Source organism: Chiloscyllium plagiosum, unplaced genomic scaffold (assembly GCF_037043375.1).
Source record: "Chiloscyllium plagiosum isolate Xiang-an unplaced genomic scaffold, Cpla_swu_hap1 HiC_scaffold_7, whole genome shotgun sequence".
Classification (NCBI taxonomy): domain Eukaryota; kingdom Metazoa; phylum Chordata; class Chondrichthyes; order Orectolobiformes; family Hemiscylliidae; genus Chiloscyllium; species Chiloscyllium plagiosum.
Window position 1 is genome coordinate 19,385,636 of NW_028270145.1, and position 22,559 is coordinate 19,408,194.

Consider the following 22,559-nt stretch of genomic DNA (forward strand, 5'->3'; position numbering starts at 1 on the left):
GTGTCGGGGAATGGGTCTAGGTGGGTGCGCTTCAGCGGGTCGGTGTGGACCTGGTAGGCCAAAGGGCCTGTTTCCACACTGTAATCTAATCTAATCAAAAAGACATTTATCAAAGCCCATCTTTTGACTGGTCACTTATAGTGTCTAACAGTTGTCTGCAATCAACCTTTCCTCATTAGACTTCGTTATTACTTTTTTTTGTGATCCACATTGATCTTGAACTTGAGAGTGCTGGAAGGTTGCTTTTCCAGGTGCATCTGTATTTGTTGGTATTGAGTGTTTCGCTAGACGGTGACTCTTGTGCCGCTGTGAAGTGTACCTACCTCTAGACCAGGAAAAGCATGGGTTCAATAACCACCTGCACCAAAGGTGTGCGATAATATCTCTGAACAGGCTGGTCTAAAAAAAAGTATTTTTGTTTCTTTCATAAAATACACATCATAAAAAGTGACAAGAATATAAATCAATATAGCATTCAGTTAAAGAAACTGTCCTTCTTAAATTAACCTGATAAAATAAGAATGCAGCCGGAAGACAAAAAAAAAATATAAGATTTTGTTTCAGAAGTACTACGATGCAAGTAACAGTAGATTATTTTGCTGCATATTACACACCTGTGTCTAACAGAAACTACGTGGCTGTAAATGGAATGTTGTTGAGGGAATGAGAAAAGCACAGTAATGACCAATGGATTTGTGAACTGCATAACTTCCTACTTTGAGGGGCACCAAAAATAATCCATCACCAGGCAATATTTTATCCATTTTGTTTTGTATTATTTAGGAAAAGGTGCTGGAGGACTGGAGGGTGTCTAATGTTGTGCCTTTATTTAAGAAAGAAATGTAAGTAGAAGCCTGGGAACTATAGACTAGTGATTCTGACATTAGTGGTGGGTATGTTTTTGAAGGGGATTCTGGGAGATAGGATTTACATGCATTTGAAGAGGCAAGTACTGATTAGGGATAGTCAGCATGGCCTTGTGCTTGGGAAATCATGTCTCACCGAGCTGGGAATTTGTGTTGCAGACGTTCCGTCCCCTGTCTAGGTGACATCCTCAGTGCTTAGGAGTCTCCTGTGAAACCAACAGCCACAAACCAACAGCAGGAGAGTCGAGGACCTGAGAGCTCAGCATTAGAGGAATGGGAAGACCTTTTAGAATGGAGATAAGGAGAAACTTCTTTAGCCAGAGAGTGGTGAATCTGTGGAATTCATTGGCACAGAAGGCTGTGGAAGTCAGGTCACTGAGTCTATTTAAAACAGAGACAGATAAGTTCTTGCTTGCCAAGGGGATCAAAGATTATGGGGAGAAAGTGGGAAAATGGTGTTGAAAAACCTATTAACCACGATTGAATGGCAGAGTGCTTAGCACTGCTGCCTCACAGCACCAGGGTCCCAGGTTCGATTCCAGCCTCGGGCGACTGTCTGTGTGGTTTGCACATTCTCCAAGTGTCTGCATGGGTTTCCTTCGGGTTGTCCAGTTTCCTCCCACAGTCCAAAGATGTGCTCGTCAGGTGAATTGGCCATGCTAAATTGCCCATAGGTTATGTGCGTTAGTCAGAGGGAAATGGATCTGGGTGGGTGTGAACTTGTTGGGCCGAAGAGCCTGTTTCCACACTGTAGGGAATCTAATCTCATCTAAAAAGCATACTCAATGGGCTAAATGGCCTAATTTCAGCTCCTATATCTTATGGTCTTACCATCTTGGACAATGTAGCCTCCTGATTGGCATCACATTCAAACATGACACTGACACACAATAACAGTTGTGCGTACCATTTATGAGATGCACATAGAAGTTCATCAAGACTCTTTAGACAGCACCTTCCAAGCTCACAACCACTACCAACTAGAAGGACAAGAGCAGCAGATTTAAAGGAACACCACTACCTGCAGGTTCCGCTCCAAGCCACACACCATTCTGACTTGAAAATATATTGCTGTTCCTTCAGTATTGTCAGGTCAACATCCTACAACTCGCTCTCAATCAGTATTGTCAGTGTGCCAACAACAAATGGAATGCAGCAGTTCAAAATAGCAACTCATAACCACTTTCTCAAGGGCAACTAGCAAGATACAATAAATATTGGCCCAGCCAGTGCTGCCCATGCCCCAGGAAAAAGATAGCTCGGCCTCTCTTTCTCCATTATCAACAACCACACATACCAGTGTTTTTCTCAAGGGCTTATCAAAGTGCAGTGGTCAGGCCAATTACTGGAGAGCCTCTTCCTTGTTCTTCTACACTCCCTTCTTTGCAAGAAGTGTGCAGAGTATAAGAAAAGAAACATATTGAGAAGATGAAAGATATGTTTGATATGCCAATAAGATGAAACTATCAGTGGCCAGATGGGAACATGAGAAGGTAGGATTGTGAGAGATGGATGGGCCTGCAAAGGTGTAACAGTCTCAGGTGGATTGTGCAGAAAATTTGGTAAGTCAGAATGACGGATGGTTTGGGGGGGGGGGGGGGGGGGGTGTTGGAAACACTGATAAGATCATTACATTTCTTGTAGCTTGTATCCAGGCTCCACACTCTTGCTGATCATCCCCTCTGCCCCTTCCACCCACATAGTCTCCAAGGCAAACTTCTTCCTCCCATCTTTTTAGAACAGAATATCTCTGTTGATCCTTTAAGCTGTACCATGGTGGCCAGTGATGCATCCAAAATCCACAGAACAGCATTACGTTGAAATGCCATCACTCAAACTTTGTCCCTGACATTTGCAGAGGAAGTCCATTCTGACCCTCATTTTAATAGGAAGTGATGCTGTGACTCTATTGCAGTGCAACTGAAAAACCTGTTCTTCAAATAGCAGGTCCATGACCCACTGCTGGCCTCTCCTGACATGGGTAGCTCTCACTGATCTGGAAGCAAGGGGCTGAACAGGCCTCTCAAGTACTTGTCGCATTACACAACACTATAGTACAGTTCTCTTAAACATTCTCCCTCTCCTGACACGTTGAATTATAAATTCTACTATTTTCATTAAATTGCATTTAGTTATATTAGTGGTGCCATAGGGCACACACTAAAATTATTACTGTTTGGTTTCCACCAGGTTGATTCTACCAATCTAAATAAAAACAGTCAAATGTTGTGGAATTTACACTTTAACCTCCTTTGCTTCTCCAACTCCCTTTGACTCTTCTAATCACCCTTTTCTGATACCTTTGCTTTTGGAACTAAATAGCACAACAAATATATTCATTGGCTGCTGTGTATTCTACAAATGTCAAAACAGCTCTTAAAGCAGTTACCGAATGCACACTTTGCAACAAAAGTTAGTCTGGATCTCAATATAGTAACCTTTGTAGTCACCTGAGGCACTGGGCGAATGATACACTAAGTACAACTTGCATGCCTCCATTTAAAATACAGACCAAGGATAGCACACGTGAGACCACTTGTCAAACACAGCCCACTCTCTCTGTACATGTCGAAAATATAAAAATATGTACTTTTGGCAATAGATGCTAAAGAAAAACGATTCGAAATTCCCAAAATGCAGAAAAAAATCTGACAAATGAAATCAAGGTAATTTGCTATAAGGAAAAAGGAAATCCCAAGAGGGGAAAAGTGAAAGCAAATGAGTTGGTGAATTAACATGCGGAATTTAATACTGGATTAGCCCAGTTCTGCAGGGACAAGATCTTGGAGCAACTCGTGATTGTAGCTTGCATTCTTAAAATGTGTACCGTTGGAGACAGAGATTTAAGGATTTGTCAGTCCTTTCATGGCGTGGTAATTTGTTGGTTATTATCTAAAACGTTCATCGATTACGAAAATAAAGGAAAGCACGACCCTTTTACGAGAGGAGGTAGTGTATAATGAAAAGTCAGTAGACAGGGAACAACGCATGATATTAAAGCGATGGATAACGAGCTAGCGTGAGAAAATTATACCAAAAGTCGTAGAAAATCATCGCCTCTCGGGATGTTGGGGGCTGGGGTGGGTGACGGGGGAAGAGGTTCCAGGGAGGGGCAGGGGGCTCCCGAATGAAGGGGCGCCTGCGCATTGTGGCGGCACCGGGCTTGCGGGCGGGGGCTCGCGCTCCTTTCAAATCGGAGAGAAAAAAAACAAGGTTCTAAAAATAGCTCAAACAGTTGGATCGGATAGTGCTGCGATTGGCGGGAATCTGTCACGTGCTCAACAGCTAAGTCTCCGCACTCTTTCCCCGCCCCCCCCCCCCAAAGCTGCCGTCGTCTCGCAAGCTTGTTGTTCAGTGAGTGTCAGTGAGGCGAGCAAACATGGCGGAACCCCTTGGCGAGCCGCATTGATTCTCTCCAGCACGTCGTCGGACGTCCCCTTTTTCCGTCGGTAAAATCTGATCTACTCGACCCATAAATCCCTTTCCCATCAAACAACAAGCTCTCATCTACCGCTCACTGGCTGCAGCGCTCGGGTAAGGCACGGTGATTTTAATGGCTCCCCCTCCTCCGACTCCAATTGTCCTTCCACCTCCCTTTCCTGACTTTAAACGGATAGTGCAAAGTGGTTCTGCTCACAGTATTTCACAACGGCTTGATTTCTGAAATGAACGGTCTTTGGTCGGTGGTTGGGTTTGAGCATTTTTTTGTTACCCCTCACTCCCCTCCTCCTAACCTCTCGCTTACCGATTGAAGTATTTACTGTTAACAGCAACTAAACTTTATGAACGGAAATGCCTGACTGATGGATGGCTCTCTTCACCAATCAGAAGCCCCGCTGTTCGTTTGTTTAGGACGTTGCTAACGGGCAGTACCCAATCAACGTCTCGTGAGGGTGGGGCTTCCGGCAGGTCAAGGTAGGTTGAGACGGAGTGGCTGAACGCCAAACCGTGGATCTTCGACATATACACACCTCTTACTGTGTACCGTGTTGGCTTAAACTTGGCTGCTTGATGCAGTGTGGATCGGCCTCCTCCAATCATATTAAATAAACTTGCCTTTGCCTCACCCGGTCGTCCAAAAGGCGAGGCCAAACCTCAGAGCCTTGGACGGATGCAAATAGAGCCAATTAAACCAGAATCGGTTGAGAGCTGGAAGCGAGCAGCCCCACACAAATTGGTGAATCAGCTATTTCGATTTCCAAGTTGAGCAAGCACAAATAAACAAAGCGTGGAATGGAATGTTGTGTATGTGAATTAGTGACCCTTTTTTCTAGAAATTAATTTTGGTGAGCTGAACGAATCCAACCAATTGGTAGACTGTATGTGGGATCTAACTCGAGAGATTAAGCCAAACTGAAAAAGAGTTTTTTTTTGAGGAGTGGGTGGGGAGGAATTAAGGGAACGACTTTTCTACTTAGACATGAACTTGTAAATAGAAGACGACTGACAACAAAAATGGGAAAAACAAATCAGGTGCATTTAGTTTCTCGCTTAGTTTTCTCCTTTCCTGATTTGAACTCTCATTATATAGATCTTGGTTACGCTGTGGTATCTTTATTCTCTGTGACCCTAGATATTAATTAAGAGCATGCTACCACAACTGCACTGATCTTGCTTTCTCTCATCAGTGTCCATACAAGTACGCTTCCAACAGTTTTTGATTAGCAGTCAAACCTGAGACATTTAGCCCATTACATTTTTTTGAAGGTTGGCTTGAATAGCAGGATCCTTCCTGCTCTGACACTTTCCAAATTAATGGAGATTATGGAATCTAATGGAAAGTTTCTTGGTATTTGCAGTGTGTCATACTTCTAGAATGATTGGAGGAACCGATGACTTGAGATGCACAGTGGACGATTGAAAATGATAACGGTTGAGCGTTCTTTTCGTAGTGAGCGGATGATTGAGTATATCTGTTTTATTATTTAGGTGTGCCCATAGGACCTAACTAAATGGACCTTCTAAAGCCCTACTTACAGATTAAGCGTCAGTAAAACTGGTCTATGAGAATAATTCATGTTCATTTGAGTCTTACCGAATTTACTTAAATAAGGAGTAAGGGCGAAGTGACTGTACAAGAGTTTCTCAATAACGTTCTTTGAGCTAATAAAGTACATCTGCAAAAGTGACCGATTGGTTAAGCGTAATGTATATTACTCGATCTTCATTTATGAACGTTTTGTTAATTTGAGCGGGAAGAGACGAAGCCTTTTTTTAAAAAGGCCTTTCTTCTTTGCTAAAATAGTTCGGTAATTAAAGTTCAACAACGAAAGGTTTGCGCTAACTGTGTTGAAGATGCGAAAATAATTAATTTTAAATGCAAAGTTATCAGTTTATTGCGATAGTTAGCTTTCATTTGGTTTCGGACTGCTTTTGTTCAGGCTCCCAGTGAGACGTGGGACGTGATGTGAAGATTTAAAATTGTTACTTTTTGAAAACTTCTATTATCGAAGCACCAGTGCGAGTAATAGAACTGGTAAAGTCCATTAAACAATAAGAAGTTACTAACTTCGTTATGCCAACTGAATGTACATTAATTTGAATCAAATTAATTCTTAATCGGAAGACCTTTTTTTTACCGAGTGTAACAGTAAAAGCCAATAGCTCTGTAAAAGCGCACTTGGGGAAAGCAGCCCTCAAAAGTTTTCTGAAAAATAATTTGCAATAAGCGAAAATATCTTTGAATGAACTTCACTCCCTCCATCATCTTGCTTGACTCGATTATTTTGTTTTAAAGTATCTTCTTATAGCTCAGTTTTGTTTGTATTATGCTTTGGTACCTTCAGTGGTGTTTTATTAATAGATTTTGAGCAGAACAAATTGTCAAAATATGTGCAATTACACATTGGCAGATATAAGGAATATTATGTTGCATTGGAATGATTCTATATTTCCCCATGAAAAATGTGATTTATTTCTCCATTGGGAGAGATTTAAGTGGCGGTGGATCTATTGCATTGCTTAGCCTCCACAAGAATAACGAGAGGGGTTTGGCCCAGGTAGATTACATTTTCTCTTCTACTCTAAGTACAATGTAAAGTGTAACAATGGAAAATGCACATTATTATGCCCTTAGTTTTGCCATTTAGATGTGGCACCAGAGTTTGGATTGCAAACAGGCAACCTCTATCTGGCTGGTGAAAAGTACTTGTTCTTTAGTTTTTAAAGCACAAAAAGGTTATAGAGCCACAGAGTTGTACAGCATGGAAACAGACCCTTCAGTCCAACTCATCCATGCTTGCCACATGTCCTAAATCAATCTAGTTCCATTTGTCAGCATTTGGCCCATATCCCTCTTAAACCCTTCCTATTCATATACCCATCCATATACCTTTTAAATGTTTTTATGTTACCAGCCTTCACCACTTCCTCTGACAGCTCATTCCATATACACATTACTGTCTGTGTGAAACTTTTGCCACTTAGCTCTCAATTAAATCTTTCCCCTTTCACCTTAAACCTCAGCCCTCTAGTTTTGGAGTCCCCCTCTCTGGGAAAAGGACTCCTTACCCTATCCATGCCCCTTATGATTTTGTAAACCTCTTTAAGGTCACCTCTCGTTTTCCCTGGAGCATCGGAGACTAACCCCAGCCTGTTCAGCCTCTCCCTGTAGCTAAAACCCTCTAATCCTAGTGACACACTTGTAAATGTTTTCTGAACACTTTTAAGCTTCATAACACCCTTCATATTAGCAGGGAGACCAGAATTGCATGCAGTATTCCAATAGTGGCCTAACCTGTATCCTGTACAGCTGCAACATGACCTCCTAAATGCTATACTCAACGCACTGACCAATAAACACAAGCATACTAAACGCTGCCTTCACTATTGTCTACCTAGGATTCCACTTTCAAGGAACTATGAACCTGCATTCCAAGGTCTCCTTGTTCAGCAACATTTCCCAGGACCTTACCGTTAAGTGTATAAGCCCTGCCCTGATTTGCCTTTCCAAAATGCAGCACATCAAATTTATCTAAATTAAACTCTATCTGCCATCCTTCAGCCCATTGACCCATCTGATCAAGCTCCTTTTGTACTCTGAGGTAAGCTTCTTCACTGTCCACTACACCTCCAATTTTGGTGTCATCTGCAAACTTACCAACCTACCTTACTTTCTTTGTTCACATCCAAATCATTTATATAAATGATGAAAAGCAGTGGACCCAGTACCAATCTGTGTGGCAGATTACTGGCCACAGGCCTCCAGTCTGAAAAACAACCCTCTGCCACCACCCTCTGTCATCTACCTTCAAACTAGTTCTGTATCCCAATGGTTCGTTCTCCCTATATTCCATGTGATCTAGCCTTTCTAACCAGTCTACCATGAGGAATTTTGTCAAACGCCTGACTGAAGTCCATATAGATCATGTCCACTGCTCTGCCCTCCTCAATCCTCTTCGTTACTTCATCAAAAAATTCAATTGTTAATGAGACATGATTTCCCCCACATAAAGCTCTGTTGAATATCCCTAATCAGTCCTTGTCTTTCCAAATACATGTAAATCCTGTCCCTCTAACAACTTGCTCACCACTGATGTCAAGTTCTCCAGCCTTTCCTTATCACCTTTGTTAAATAGTGGTACCACGTTAGCCAACCTCCAGTCTTCGAGCACCACACCTATGACTATCAGTGATACAAATATCTCAGCAAGGGGCTCAGCAATCACTTCCCTAGCTTCCCCTGGAATTCTAGGTTACACATGATCAGGTCCTGGGGATTTATCCACCTTTTGTGTTTTAATACATCCAGTGCTGCCACCTCTAACGTAGATGTTTTTCAAGATATTTGAACATGATGTAAATTAAGACTGGTCAATGCTGACTTATGAAAATACAATATTCAGGCTTGCGTTTGACAAGGGACATTACTGGTGATTGTGACGAAAATTTAATATGTACACTTGTTAACACTTTAAAGCATTTCAAAATTTGAATGTGTTCTATCACTGGTGTTAAATGCACTACATTCAGTTAAGGAGACAAGTCAAGCACCTCCAGTCTGTTCCTCCATGCATTTAGATTTTAGTTGATCTATAACTTAATTATACACCCACCTTGTTTCCATAACACTCAATATTCTTGCCTCCTTAGATTTATATACTAGAATAAATTCTATCAAAAATGTTAGCGAAGTCTTGGGAAGATTTGTAGCTCGGGTTGAGGTTCTGGATCACTAATATCCTTACATAGAGATGAGGAAGGACACCACTTTGACTGGGACAACACATCCATACTAGGACAAGCCAAACAGAGACACGCACGAGAATTCCTAGAAGTATGGCATTCCAACCGAAACTCTATCAATAAACACATTGACTTGGACCTGATTTACCACTCCCTGAGAAAAAGAACAGGAAATGATATCACCAACCTAAAGAAACCCAAACATAAATAGAAAGCAGGGATCATCAGCAATGCTTTATCTGGTGGCTCACTGAAGATGTTACCTAGTATGGTGATGAAACATCTGAAAATGAACCTTCCAGCTCAGCGAGCAAACCTACATCCTATTAAAAATGTTTTTAAAAGTTTCCGTTGACTTTGCGTCAACAGCAATATTTCCTCTCTAAGCTGTGCTACCTCTTAGTCACACTCAAGTTCTTGAGAAGATCAGACAAAGTTTGGCCCCATGAAGATACTTAGTATGCATAGCAGCGCAAAAAAGTCTAGAGGCTACACACTTAACCAAGTTGGTCTGCACACATCAAAAAAAGGATGTTATTCAAAGCTTTATTGAAGAGTTCCAGATTTCTACTATTGTTTTATGTGGGCATCATCCCTATATGCCCTAGCTCTTAATAGCGTTTATGACCTGTTGTTCTGGGCTCACCTACTGGGAGAAATAGTTTTACTCTATCTAACATATCAATTTCAAAATTATCACCCTATAATCTTTTGTATTCTGTGGAATGCAAGCCTCGTCTGTGCAACCTGTCCTCATAATTTAATCATTCAGCTGGTATTATTCTGGTGATTCTATGCTGCACCCTCTTGCTAAGACAATACATCCTTTTTCAGTAAATGTGCCCAGAATTTCATTGGGTTTTAACAGCTTGTCGATAATCTTCCCTAGTTTATGCATGACGATCATGTATTAATAATAGTGATTGAGCAATTGTAAGTGCCCCGAGCCTCTTATTTTCTTTGGCAATGGTCAGTTTATTAGAATATGTCCTATTTGTTATGAAAATAATTTTGTCTGGAGCCTACCTGTGATTTACAGTGGCATAACATTGACAGCTGTTAAATATTAGTGTAAGAAATTATTAGGGGGAGGATTGGAAGATAAACTAAAGTGGTTAATGGCTGTAATTCAATTAATGCCTCTAATATGAATGTTTTTGCCCTGACAGCCTTTGCACAGCAGCAATCCACATCATCTGGTCTCAAGCCAGCCTTTCTGTCTCATTCACAGTTATCACCATCTGCTAGCCGTCTTCCTTTATGATCCTCCACTTCATTACATTCCCTTAGGGGTCTGAGACCTAACACTTGTCTTAAGGGTCAGGCTTCTTATCACTTGCTTCTTCCTTAGGAGTGCTGCTGATGCAGGTCTGAGATGTGCAGTTGAAAGCATGAGACCATTTAAAAACTTACTGCTGTTTCAAAGTAAATTGTTTAATATAGTTACATTTGTTACAGAGGTACACAAACTGAAACTAAATTTAAATGTAAACTGATTTGTTTTAAAAAAAAATCATTAGTTGAAGCTTAGGTTGCAGTGCAGTTTTCAGTTTTCTTGAATCTTCTCAAGATTTCTTAGGTAATGAATGGGGTGAAGCAATTTAATTACTGCTGCAAACTCTTGCCGATCATTGTGATTGATTGCTTTGTGGTATTACTGTACATATTGAGAGGGATTTTGGCTTTTGTTTTTGTTCTCTTTCCTCCCCAGTTGCTATTAAATGCTTTATATTATGTCTCCTTTTGCAGCAATGCCTTCAGTTAGCTCTGACCCCAAAACTGACATGTCCTCCCTAAAGCCCTTTGTGCCTTTCTCCTTCTCACACCCTTCAAAACTTCCCTCCCCTTTTACATATTGTAAAATCTTCTGACAGTGCTTCAATGAAGCTTATTGATGTGTTTTCCTATGTTAAAATTTTAATAAATGCAAAGTTAAAAATCACACAACACCAGGTTATAGTCCAACAGGTTTAATTGGAAGCACACTAGCTTTCTGAGCGACGCTCCTTCATCAAGTGATAAATGCAAGTTGTTCCAGTTCCATGCATTCCACTTGGAAGCTAATCATTAGTTCTGTTTCCAGATCTCCTGCAAGAGTTGTTGCAGGCATGTTTATTAGCCTGGTTTGATCGAGCCAGCCTCTCATTCCCCTTTCCTTTTTCTTAGTTTCTGGATGTTGCACTGTGTACAATTGCTTCTGAGATGTTAAGGTTTAGTGCAGTGCTAACTGTTGAAGCATCATCTTTACTTTAGAGAGGGCTTTTGTGGTGCAGTGGTAGTGTCCCTTTGAGCCATGAGGCCTAGGTTCAAGTCCTACCTGGTCTAGAGGTTTGTAACCACATCTCTGAACAGCTTGATTAGAAAATATATAGAGCCATAGAGTCATATGAACATGGAAACAGACCCACAGAGGAAATTTGAGTCATGCCTTTGGAAAAGTTAGTTTTTGGTAACTTTTTTTGTTTCAAGCTGCTTTCCTGTGTTTTCAGATTCAGCAGTGCTAAGTGGAAAAAAGAGTTGTAGTAACTATTGTTTTTTTTAAAAAGCATGTTTATCAGGCTGGTTTTAAAAATTAGGTATTTATCTGGAGGAACACTTAAAGTGGGGCAATTTTTCACTGCATCCATGTCGTACATTTTAAATGTATTTATTTTTGTATTTAGATTGCTGGAGATGTAGATGATTGGAGGATCATATTCTACAGGCTGGAAATGTCAATATTAAATGGTGGCTTTCTGTTTATGCCCGGTGAAACTGATTTAAATTGCTCATGTATAAACAAAATACAAGGATTGACAGCATTGAAGTTTACAATCCATATTAAGATTTACTTGACAAGAGTGACTATTAACTAAGAATTGATTTAGATCTTGCATTACTGTGGTTTGTTTAATGTGCATTTTTTGCATAAACTCTCCTTAAATTTAATGAATGCATAAAAATAAAAATAGATTCATTCCCACAATGATATAATTACAGGATTTGTTGTGGTATTACTGTCCTCATAGTGGCACAGTATAATGTTTGTTTATATGTTCTCATTTCCTTGATTTACACACACCAGACAGTTGCTGCAGGTTGGCCATCTGGGTAATTGTTAAATCTCCATCACCTTGACTATGAAATAGCAGTATTTTCAACGTTTCCTAAAATTAAAAAATTGACTTAGTACAGTATATTGTACTATGTATTAATGTTTTCTCGCAAATGTATGTTTGGTTTGTAGAGCGAGCAGATGCAAATTTGAGACTGGTAGAGGCAGTGTGATGTTATTATAATTAGACTGTTCATCCAGTGACTGGGGTAATGTTCTGGGGACACAGGTTTGAATCCTGTCTTAGCAGATGGTGGAATTTGAACTAAAAAAAAAATCAGGAATTAAGAATTTAGTGGTGACCATGAAACCTTTGTCAATGGCAGAAAAACCCCAGCCGGTTCACCAACGTCCTTTAGGGAAGGAAACTGCCATCCTTACCTGGTCTTGTCTACATGTGACTCCAGAGCCCACAACAATGTGGTTGACACTTACAGGCTGTCTGGACAATTCGGGTTGAGCAATAAATGCTGGCCTAGCCAGTGATGCCTTTGTCCTTTGAATGAATTTTAAAAAAAGGAGGGGCCACAGTGGTGATAGTCATTAGTTTCAGGAATTATATTAAATAGCACACCATAAATACCCATATCTGGGTTTTTTTTTTGTAGATTAGCATTTGGGTGTATCTTTTTCTTTGGCATACACGATGTAATTTTATTATTTCTGGTCATCATTGTACTGGATCTGCAAGTAGCTACAGTCCATGGCTATACTTGAGCCTAGATTTTCAAAGAATCTGAATGATTCTGGAACTATTTAAAAATGGTATGTGATGTCCGATTCCAGATTCCTGCCCCCCCCCTCAGTTTTTGCTGACAATGATTAAATATACAGGTAGAAGGAGTTATGCATCCCCCTAGCCAACTTCCTTTCATAATTTCCATGGATTTGGTCCAGTTTCTGCATGACGTGTGGCTTGTGGCCCCTCAGGAATAATAGTCTGAATTTGGGAACCTTTTGAAAGGTAAGTTAAAGGATTTTAACCGTGCTCCATGCCAGCTGTTCTGGAATCTAGACCTTTTCTGTGGTCATTCACTATAAACATCACTATAAACAACCAATGAGTCATATAATGACAATGGCAAATGTGGTAACAGTGAGAGAAAATAAACACCCGCTGTGAATCATCTTTTGGAGATGTGAACTGCTGTATCTACAACCCTGTAAAAATGTCAATCATACTGACCATTAAAGTTTCAATAACCTCGAAGTTTCAAACACTTCAGACCTCCTCCTTCTTCAAGTAAACATTGAGAAATTGACACGAGATCATTATGTCTGGCTGAGTGCCCACACTAATTAGCTAAAATATTAGCTTAGCGATTTTAACAACTGCAGTTAATTTTTAACTTTTTCGATTGTCTTTAAGTCATTAGAATAAAATATTTATATAAACTTTCTTCTCAGTATCTCATTCATCACAAGCACCCTCCAAACTTGGGAGTAAAATTGTGTTTTAGGAATGTCTTTAAACCTGAGACACACTGCAAGTTACCTACCCTTGGAACCAAAATCTGAGCCTTTGTGTCCATTTATTTCATTCTTGTAATTTAGCGTTATTTGGAAAGTGGCATCGATTATATGGGATTTTCAGGAAATATCTTATACCCTCCTATCCTTTTCTGAGGATGTTTGTTCCTTGCTAGTTCCTGTTGTTTACTTTCTCAGATGGCCACTTTTTCTTTTCCAAACGGAAAGGATAAATGTTTGTCGGCTCTTTCACCTGGAATTGTGGGACAGAATATCAGATCTAAGCATAATGTAATTCCTGTGCAATATTTACTCAAGCGTGTTTTGTTTTGCAGTGATCATTCATTTGCAGTCAGGAGTAAGTATTTGGACAGCTATATTTCTCCATCTCCCCACTTAACATACTGAAGCTAATCTATTTGTGGCCTACCCAAGTTTTGTTATATTAATGTGGGCTTGATTTTGGGGGCTGACTTAAATTTAGGCCACTAATAAAAATGAAGTCTCAATTTACATTTACTTGCTGAATCTTATCCAATAACTTGACTACCTTAAACCACATTTCTCTCTCAAAAGATTGTGAAGACAAGATGCGAATGTACATTGTAGTTTTGCCTCTTTCCCAGTGCCTAACTTCTGCTTTCTACCTCGTTAAATGGTGCAATTCGTGAGCTTTGATGCTATGACAATGTTTCTTGATGGCAATAAATATTTAGTGAAGCATTTGTCTGTAAAATCAAGTTCATAACTGTACGGTATTCAAATCACTCATTCTTCAATTCATATCGAGAATTTAATTGTACTTGGTCACAAATAAACCTCATCTCAGTTTATGTAGGTTCAATGATTTATAAAGTTAGAGAGCAATACACCTCACTGAGTTCATACATATGGTTTTCATTGTTTTCAGTTGTGGCTGCTTCCATGAGCATTTAATAAATACATTTGCATATCACTTGTTTGTACAATAAATCAGATTTATTGTGAAATTGTGTTGAGATGTAGGTCCTCGTTTTGACTCTAGGCCATTTGTTTGGGTGAATGAAGTGTAGTAGGAGTGGGAAAGTTGTCCAGTGTTCAAAAGTTGAAGCAAGGTACTTTTAACTCTTGAGCCTCATTTAAGTCCAGTCAGTTACTTGAGTTTATGTCTCATTCGCGTGAAACTTCGCAAAATAAAACCTCACAGACAACTAAGTAATAAGACCAGCTGCAGGGTTGTCACTGAGTTGGGAAGATGGGTCTTTTGGGGAAATAGATCCACATCTGGAGACCCATATTTTCTTCCTTTTGCCTCATAAGGAAAATTTATTTTAGGAGTTTTAATAATACCCTTTTTGACATTTTTTAAATAAGAATCCATTTCCTCACTAGCTTGGCTTGGTGAAAAGTTGTGGTTTCCCACTAAAAAATGTCAATCAAAAAAAACTACCAAGTTAAAGTTGCAATGTAGAATACTGTAGATGCTGAATATCTTAAATAAAAACAAAATACTGGGTTCCGTTTCAGGTCTGCAACTTTCAACCTGAAACGTTAACAGTCTCCCCATAGATGCTGTCTGACAGTAACTGCTGAATATTTCCATTTTTGTTTTAAATTTAAGTTTAAATTGCAGTGATGTCCTCTGGATCTGAAACATTTTTATTTCCAAGGGAAAAAACTCTACTGGCACATACTAAATTGAACAGTTGACAGGAACAAGTAAAATTTAAAACAATTGGATTTTTAACTGCCTTGCCCCCCACCATACCTTATTTTTGCTATGTGGGGACAGTTGAAATTGAAGTTTTGATGCTCTTTTTGCTGCTCATAAGACAACATTCGTGCACTTGATTAACTCAGTTGGAGGGAAAAAATTCAATAATTTGTTGTTGTGGGGCCATGATATTTTGTGCTTAGCAAATTGTTTTTGCTAACTTCCCCAGAGGACAGACCTCAGAGAAAGAATTCAATTAAAACTGTTATTTTATTACATTGCCATATTAGCATTATTAAGTACCCTAAAATATTTTGTGTTATACTGACAAGTAGTGTATTCCTTCTCTCTCTGTTTAACATTACTTAGAAATTGTCTGTTTGGATTATTGAGTAAATCTAAATGAATATTATTTCAGCATTAAAAGGCAAAACTGCTGAAAGTACATAACAGCTAGTTAGCATTTGAAAGGAAAGATTGTTTAACATTTCATTATTGACTTTATGGTGATTTTTAAAATCGTGCTGATTTTCTCTAATTTTAGCAACTGTGACATAGTGATCTTAACATATACAAAGATTTTCATGGTCCTTATTTTCTTGTTGACTGAAATACTATTTGCAAATATTAATGTAGAGCATATATACTTAATGGCAGTTGAGGGCATAGTCTGTTGACCAAGTTGACGTGTACCCTTCATTTCTTGTTTCACCATCAGTTCATTGATAACACACATGCAAACACCAGAAAGCTATTTGATTGTTCATTTTGAATTAATGAAGCAAAAGACTCTTCTGAAGAAGCAGAGTCTGAAAAAGAAATCCATTAGATGCTCGACAGCTTATCTGGTAAAGTGTGCCTCAGAAAATGTCTGCTGCGCACCCTTTTCATCACTGAAAAAATATAGACTGGTCACCAGTTTGATTTAAGTAGATGTTAAGAGTCAGAATGATCACGTTGACAAAGAGAACTGGAGATGTGACAGTTAAATTGGCATGGTTTATATAAAATCTTCAATTAAAACCTTTTTTTTTTGGTGTGGTCCCTTTTGTATTTGTTTTCTTTCCCCTCTTTCCTTTATAAAGTGTTATATCTTTCCTGCTATTGTCATTGAAAACAAAGTAATGTACTGCTTATATGGAGTCAAAAACTTAAGACCAAAACAAAAATGTTGAAATCTGTTAGTAAATCAGACAGCAGGATCTGGAGCAAAGTGATGAATGAATGCTTCAATCATGATCTGCCTGTACTGCTTGCAGACAAAACTTTTCACTGTACCTAGGTACATGTAACAATAAATCAAATCAAATCTATCTGAAGTACTACGGTTGTTCATCAGTATCCTGTTATTCATTTGTATGTCAAAATAGCATATGCTCTGCAAGCTTATACCTTTATATTTTTCTCTATTAAAATGTAACATTTAATAGAAATACAATTGTCCCAAAACTGCAAACTGATAACTAAAATCAAATGTGTTGAAGACATTTAACAGAATGTGTTAAATGCCAGAGGTTAAAGCATGGTTACTTAAAATCCAGCATGCACCTTTTGAGTTTTATTTCTGCACCCACAGCGCTGAGTGCTTGTTGCCCATACAGTCAACAGCTCACACAATTATTCATTTTTAATATATAATTGTTACTTGTAACCTAGTTTAATTTGATTTCTGGCATCCATGCTGGAACTTCTTGGGATACTGTAATTCTCTTTGTTTATGGAATAGTTAAAAAATAATGAAAGGTAAGACAGGAACAGAGACAACATGACAACATTATTTTTAACTGTGCATTAGAATTCCAAACATCATTTTTCAAATATTTCTTAGAATTTCTTAGGTCTTGCATATTTCTTTGAGCGTTTCCGCTGCTAAGGTTTTGTTTTACTGTTCTGATCTTTATAGCTTCTGAAGTTATAGGGAAATGTTTACTTCCCTCTCCCAAAAGAAAAATCATAAACTCTGTTGCACTGGAGAATCAATCAGACTTGCATAAGAAGCATCACTAAACAGAACAAGTTTTGAGTTCCAGGCATCTTCCAATGATGACATTTTCAGAACAGAATGCTCACCGGGATGGCATGGCCGGGATGGCATGGTGGCTGAGTGGTTAGCACTGCTGCCTCTCATTATCAATCCCAGCCTTGGAGGACTGCATAGAGTTTGCACATTCTCCCCGTGTCTGTGTGGGTTTCCTCTGGGTGCTCTGGTTTCTGCCCGCAGTCCAAAGATGTGCAAATTTGGTGTATTGGCCATGCTAAATTGTCCATAATGTCCAGGGATATGCAGGGTAGGTGGATTAGCCATGGGAAATGCAGAGTTACAGGGATAGGGTATGGGAGTGGGTCTGGTGGGATCGTCTTTGGAGGGTCTTTGTGGACTAGATGGGCCGAATGGCTTGCTTCCACTTTGTAGGGATTCTGTGATAATTTTACTACTTAATATTTTGGAAGCTGCTGCTTTTCTTGAGGTCCTACTCTGACAAATATTATTAGAGCTACCACATTTCAAATAAGATTGCTGATGTAATATGACACTTGATCAATTCTGACTGATTTCCACTTCAATGTCTTTAAAATATCCTGACTTCCAGTTTTGAATTCTGCTCAGTAGGCTAAGATTACTCAATACATTGAGAACTACTATAATCTAGAAGTGTAATTTAGCCTGTATGCATACTTAATTTCCAGAGTGTGCCCAAATATACACTTCCTTATTGAACTGCTTTCCCTGCAGAAATGCAGTTTTTAATATCAATTGATCTGCATTCCCAAGTATTTGTTGCTAACAAAGCCAATTTAAGTTTCAAAATTGATTTTCATGCCATAGTTAAATATATTCATATCTTGCTCCACAGGTTTTTCTTCAGAACTTTGTACCAGTGGCCTTGTTTTAGCCTTAGGTCTCCTCATCATGTGAGACCTGTCCCTTGCATATTCATTTGTAATTGCGCTGGCTGGTTGTGCGCTGGCTGGTTGTGCCCTGTCTGGCATGTCTGCCCAAAGTCTCTCTCATTCTGACAGTTTTGCATTTTTTAAATTAATATCCTGTCTATGGCTCGTAGCTAGCAACACTTCCCAATCACATGGGCCTCTCCTAATATTCCTTGTCTGTACTACATTCCTTGACTTTTTGTTGAGCTACACCCTCTATCTTTTTGTGGATTGTTACTGTTTGATTTACACCCTTCTATTGTTAGGATTCCTTTCAACAGTTTGTGATCTCTTTCAATAGGCACTTTTGGTACCAGTGCCATTGTCTGAGTCTTGATCCAGTTACTAATCAAGAACCTATCTACCTCTGTCTTCAACAAACTCAAAGACTTCGCCTCCACAGCCATCTGCAGCAATGAGTTCCACAGATTCACCACCCTATGGTTGAAGAAGTTCCTCCTTATCTCAGTTCTAAAGGGTCATTCCTTCACCCTGAGCTTGTGCCCTCTGGTCCTAATCTGTCCTACTATTGGATGCATCTTCTCTGCCCATCTAAACATTTTCCTCTTCTAGAGTCTAGGTTTTACAAGTTAATAGCTTTGTAGTTTTTCATATACCACTTCATCTGTGCATTTTTCATCAATGGCCTACTTAATGACATTGGTATTTTACTTGATGCTGCATCAGTTCTAACGAAATGACTGATACTGGCTATCTTACAAGGAATTGTTAGGTTCTTTTTTTCTTGAGATTCTTATGCCCTTGATGCAATTGCAATATGCCAACAGCCAAAGTACAGTGCAAGCTTTCTGGAGGAACTCTCAACACTCTTTGCAATGCTTGCGAAGCCATGTCAAGGGATCGCTCTGAACCAAGGGATCCTTTATATGAAATCCCACATCAGAGTCAGTAATGCCCACCCCCATCCACTCCCTCACAGTCACATGCCACTCAAGACACAATGCAGTGACCTGATCATCTCCAGAAATTATGCAATGTAAATCATCCCTTAATGGCCAAATCTGTTGTGAATCGTTTTTTTAACTGCAGTGAGTAGTCAGAATTCCAGCTGCAATGTTCTTATTGATTTCTGGATAGGGAATGATAATGTCATTCTTTTACTCTGAATAACTAGGAAATGGCCACGCAATGCTCTGAATAGCAAGGGATAGGAATGTAAATTCCTTGCAATCTATCTGTAAGAGACAGAGACATCCCACCCTAACCTCAGGATATCCAATTTCCTGCAGGTCAGCAGAGCAAATTAATCCTTTAATATCTCATAATGACTACTGTTTTCTGTTTTAGCAAGATCTTTGGGCGCTGTCATCCTGAAATCCGAAAGTGATGAACCTGTCAAATTCTTTAACTTTGTTATGGTCCTTTATTATTCTGTTTCACGGTAGCATTTTAGCCAATCTATTACACGTTGTGCATGATGTGCATTCCTGTCTAATGCTGCATCATTGAAAGACTCTGCCACCAACACATTTATAACTGGTCTGAAACTTTTTGTGGTCTAATACAGTATCCTCTTTGACCCCCATCTCCATCATCTTCCTTTTTGAATATTCCATTTCATGTTTAGTTTTGAATACTGTTATCGTATTTGGAACATTACATGTAATAGATGCCAATGTTCATATAGTAGTCCTTTGAATCACACCGGAAACATCAATTGATCACACCCTTGGCACATCCTGCATAGGATGTATAGATCAGCCATGATCTAATTGTAACTCTACATACCTATCTTGCTTTCACAACCTTCAAAACCTTTACCAAATAAAAATCTATCAATCCCAAATTTGAAATTTTTCATTACATTTGTACAAAGCAACTACTGGGATGAAAGTCCCTGATTTCCACTGAACTTTGTGTGCACAAGTGGCTTTTGATAGGAAACCTAACTTTACAATTAAAGCTATCAGCTCTTCTGAAATTTCCTATGAGAAGAAACCATTTCTACCATATCAATTTCTTTTAATTATCTTAAACACCTTCAATGCTGCCACTCCTTAATGCACTCTATTCAGGAGCTTTAAACCTACTCTCTGCAAACTAGTTATACATCCACTAGCTGTAATACCTTACTGTTACAAGTAGTACTACAGCAATAGTTTGCATTGATATAGCATTTCCAGCTTATTGAACCTTCCCACAGCACTTCATAGTTACGTGATCCAACACCGCTTGATCATGCTATAAATGTAAGCATTGGGCAAATTTCTGGGAACTTCATCAAAGACATAAAGTTTAGGGAGGATGTCAAACCTCTGCTTCTTGCATCTATGGAGGAAATCTAGAGATTAGCATGGAAGACTTAGATTTATATAGGTCCTTTTGCATCATAATGGCTTTCCAATTAATTAGATTCATTTAAAGTACAGTTAATGGTGTGATTGGTTGAGGCAGTGGAAAGCAGAGCATTTAAAATTGTGGTGCTTAATCTAGAATTGGAGCACAGATCCCTGAGCTTTATAGAGAGGAGGTGGGGTGAGACATTGCAGCAATACCAAAATAAGGATAAGAATTTGAAAATTGACTCTGTTTGGCAAAATCATCAGAACCTGATGTGTGAACAGGACTCGTGTATATGTAAAGATACGATAGAATAGTTCTAGATGGACTTCAGTTTATAGAAGGTAAAAGTTATTGTGGACATCTATTGAATCCTGAGATTTTGAATAAGCCAGAAATATTGTACATTAGTCAGTATTGTTGGTAAGCAGGACATGGTCCAAATTTGGCCTTTGGTGCTGTTCTTTTAGCTGGAATCACTAATTATCAGAAGCAGGAATTGAGATTGAATTTGGTTTTGTTATCTACACCACTCTAGCTCTCCCCTATAACTGAACACAATTGGTTGCTATCTGTCATTGTCATGGAGAGGCTGAAGTGTTGGGCCTCTTTTCCTGACTTCATATGATCCTGTTGCTGCCTCCCTTCTGACTGCTTAGTATTACTTGGAAATGTTGTTAAATCATTTTGTACTGGCATACTTAAAATAATTTGAGGAAGTTACTAAAGTTTGGTGATTATCGCAATTGTTCATGTTATATTTTCCAAAATGGTATTTTTAGAATTAATACTTAGAAGTGCAGTTGCAGTAGCAAATAAATATTGTGGAATGATATTTTTCATTATTTTTCTTTTATACACCGCTGATATCCGCTTGCAAACATAGTGTACCTGTTACCAGGATTCCTTTCTCGATTTACTGTCCTGCACTTTTTTGCTTCATAGCTTTAAAACAGACTGTTTGGTCCGGCTCATGCATACTGACTTAGTTTCCCAAACTAAAGTAAACATTTAAAGCTTGGGGAAAGAAAAACTATTATGTTGGTGGCTGAAAGAGAATAAATAAATGTTACTAACATTTCTGGCCTAATCATACAGGATATGACAAACAACAGATCAGATAACACACTGCAGCCATTTATTCTCATCTATAAATGAGAACAAAAAAATCCTGGCATTTGATCCTTCTAGTGCTGAATTTCCTCAAAAAGCCTTGTGGAAATGGACCCGAGCTGAGGCAAACCCCTTAACTTCTTGTAAATAGAATTCTTCAAACTGTCCTATTATCCTAGTTTGTTATTTTCGATAAGTATGCTCCTATTTCTGTCAGTCCTAGATTTTGGTGGTCATGTGAGGAACTTGCTGCAGGCAGAGCCTCTAAATTCCTGTTTTTGAACATTATTAATGATACTAATTCAATTTTAACTTTGGACGATGGAGCTGTGAACAATACTAGCTCCATGGTGGGAAGCTATTAGCACATGAATGAAGACTCAAAGTGAAAAAAACAACAATAAAATGCTTGACAGTGTTTTTATATGGTTTCCTTGTGGGATAGGAAAATTGGGAGTACTGTTTAGGGCCTGATGGTCTTCAGCTTCTGCCTAAAATCCATCTCCTGCTCACTAGTTAGAGAATGTTGTTTCTTCCTTTCCTTCCCTTTTGTTACTGGGTCCCATTCTGAGGTGTTGCTCTCAAAATACAACATTTTTTTCAAATGATTAAATTAAAACAATGACAGAAACTGTGCTTCTTATTTCCTGCTGTTGCCTTGATGTTACCCCCGAACCCCTTCACTATTGGCAATTAATATTTCTGTTTCATCGACAGGGAACATTATCATTTATCTTTTCTCGTTGTTAACAAACTACAGATGGGGTGATTAATTGGCTTTGAAATGCAACAGTTTTTGGAAAAAAATTTGTCATCACAGAGACCCATCCATGGAGGGAGGGGGAAAAAAGGCATCTTGTAAGCAAGATCAAATGACAGAATTGATGGACTGCTTGTTTTCTTGTGT

The 22,559-nt window shown here is 39.0% G+C and overlaps 1 protein-coding gene across 8 annotated transcripts in view; it reads left to right on the forward strand.

The window, feature by feature from the left end:
• The first annotated feature begins 4,193 nt into the window (after positions 1–4,193).
• hdac4 (histone deacetylase 4) overlaps positions 4,194–22,559 on the forward strand; it is a 528,171-nt gene continuing 509,805 nt past the window's right edge. For 3 of the 8 annotated variants that reach the window (XM_087988778.1, XM_043693112.2, XM_087988783.1), the window contains exon 1: positions 4,195–4,400. The gene's annotated coding sequence lies outside the window, so the exon portion shown is untranslated. Of the gene's footprint in view, positions 4,401–4,636; positions 4,782–22,559 lie in introns of all 8 variants that reach the window. The other 5 variants (XM_043693103.2, XM_043693107.2, XM_087988780.1 and 2 more) reach the window with 4 other exon arrangements.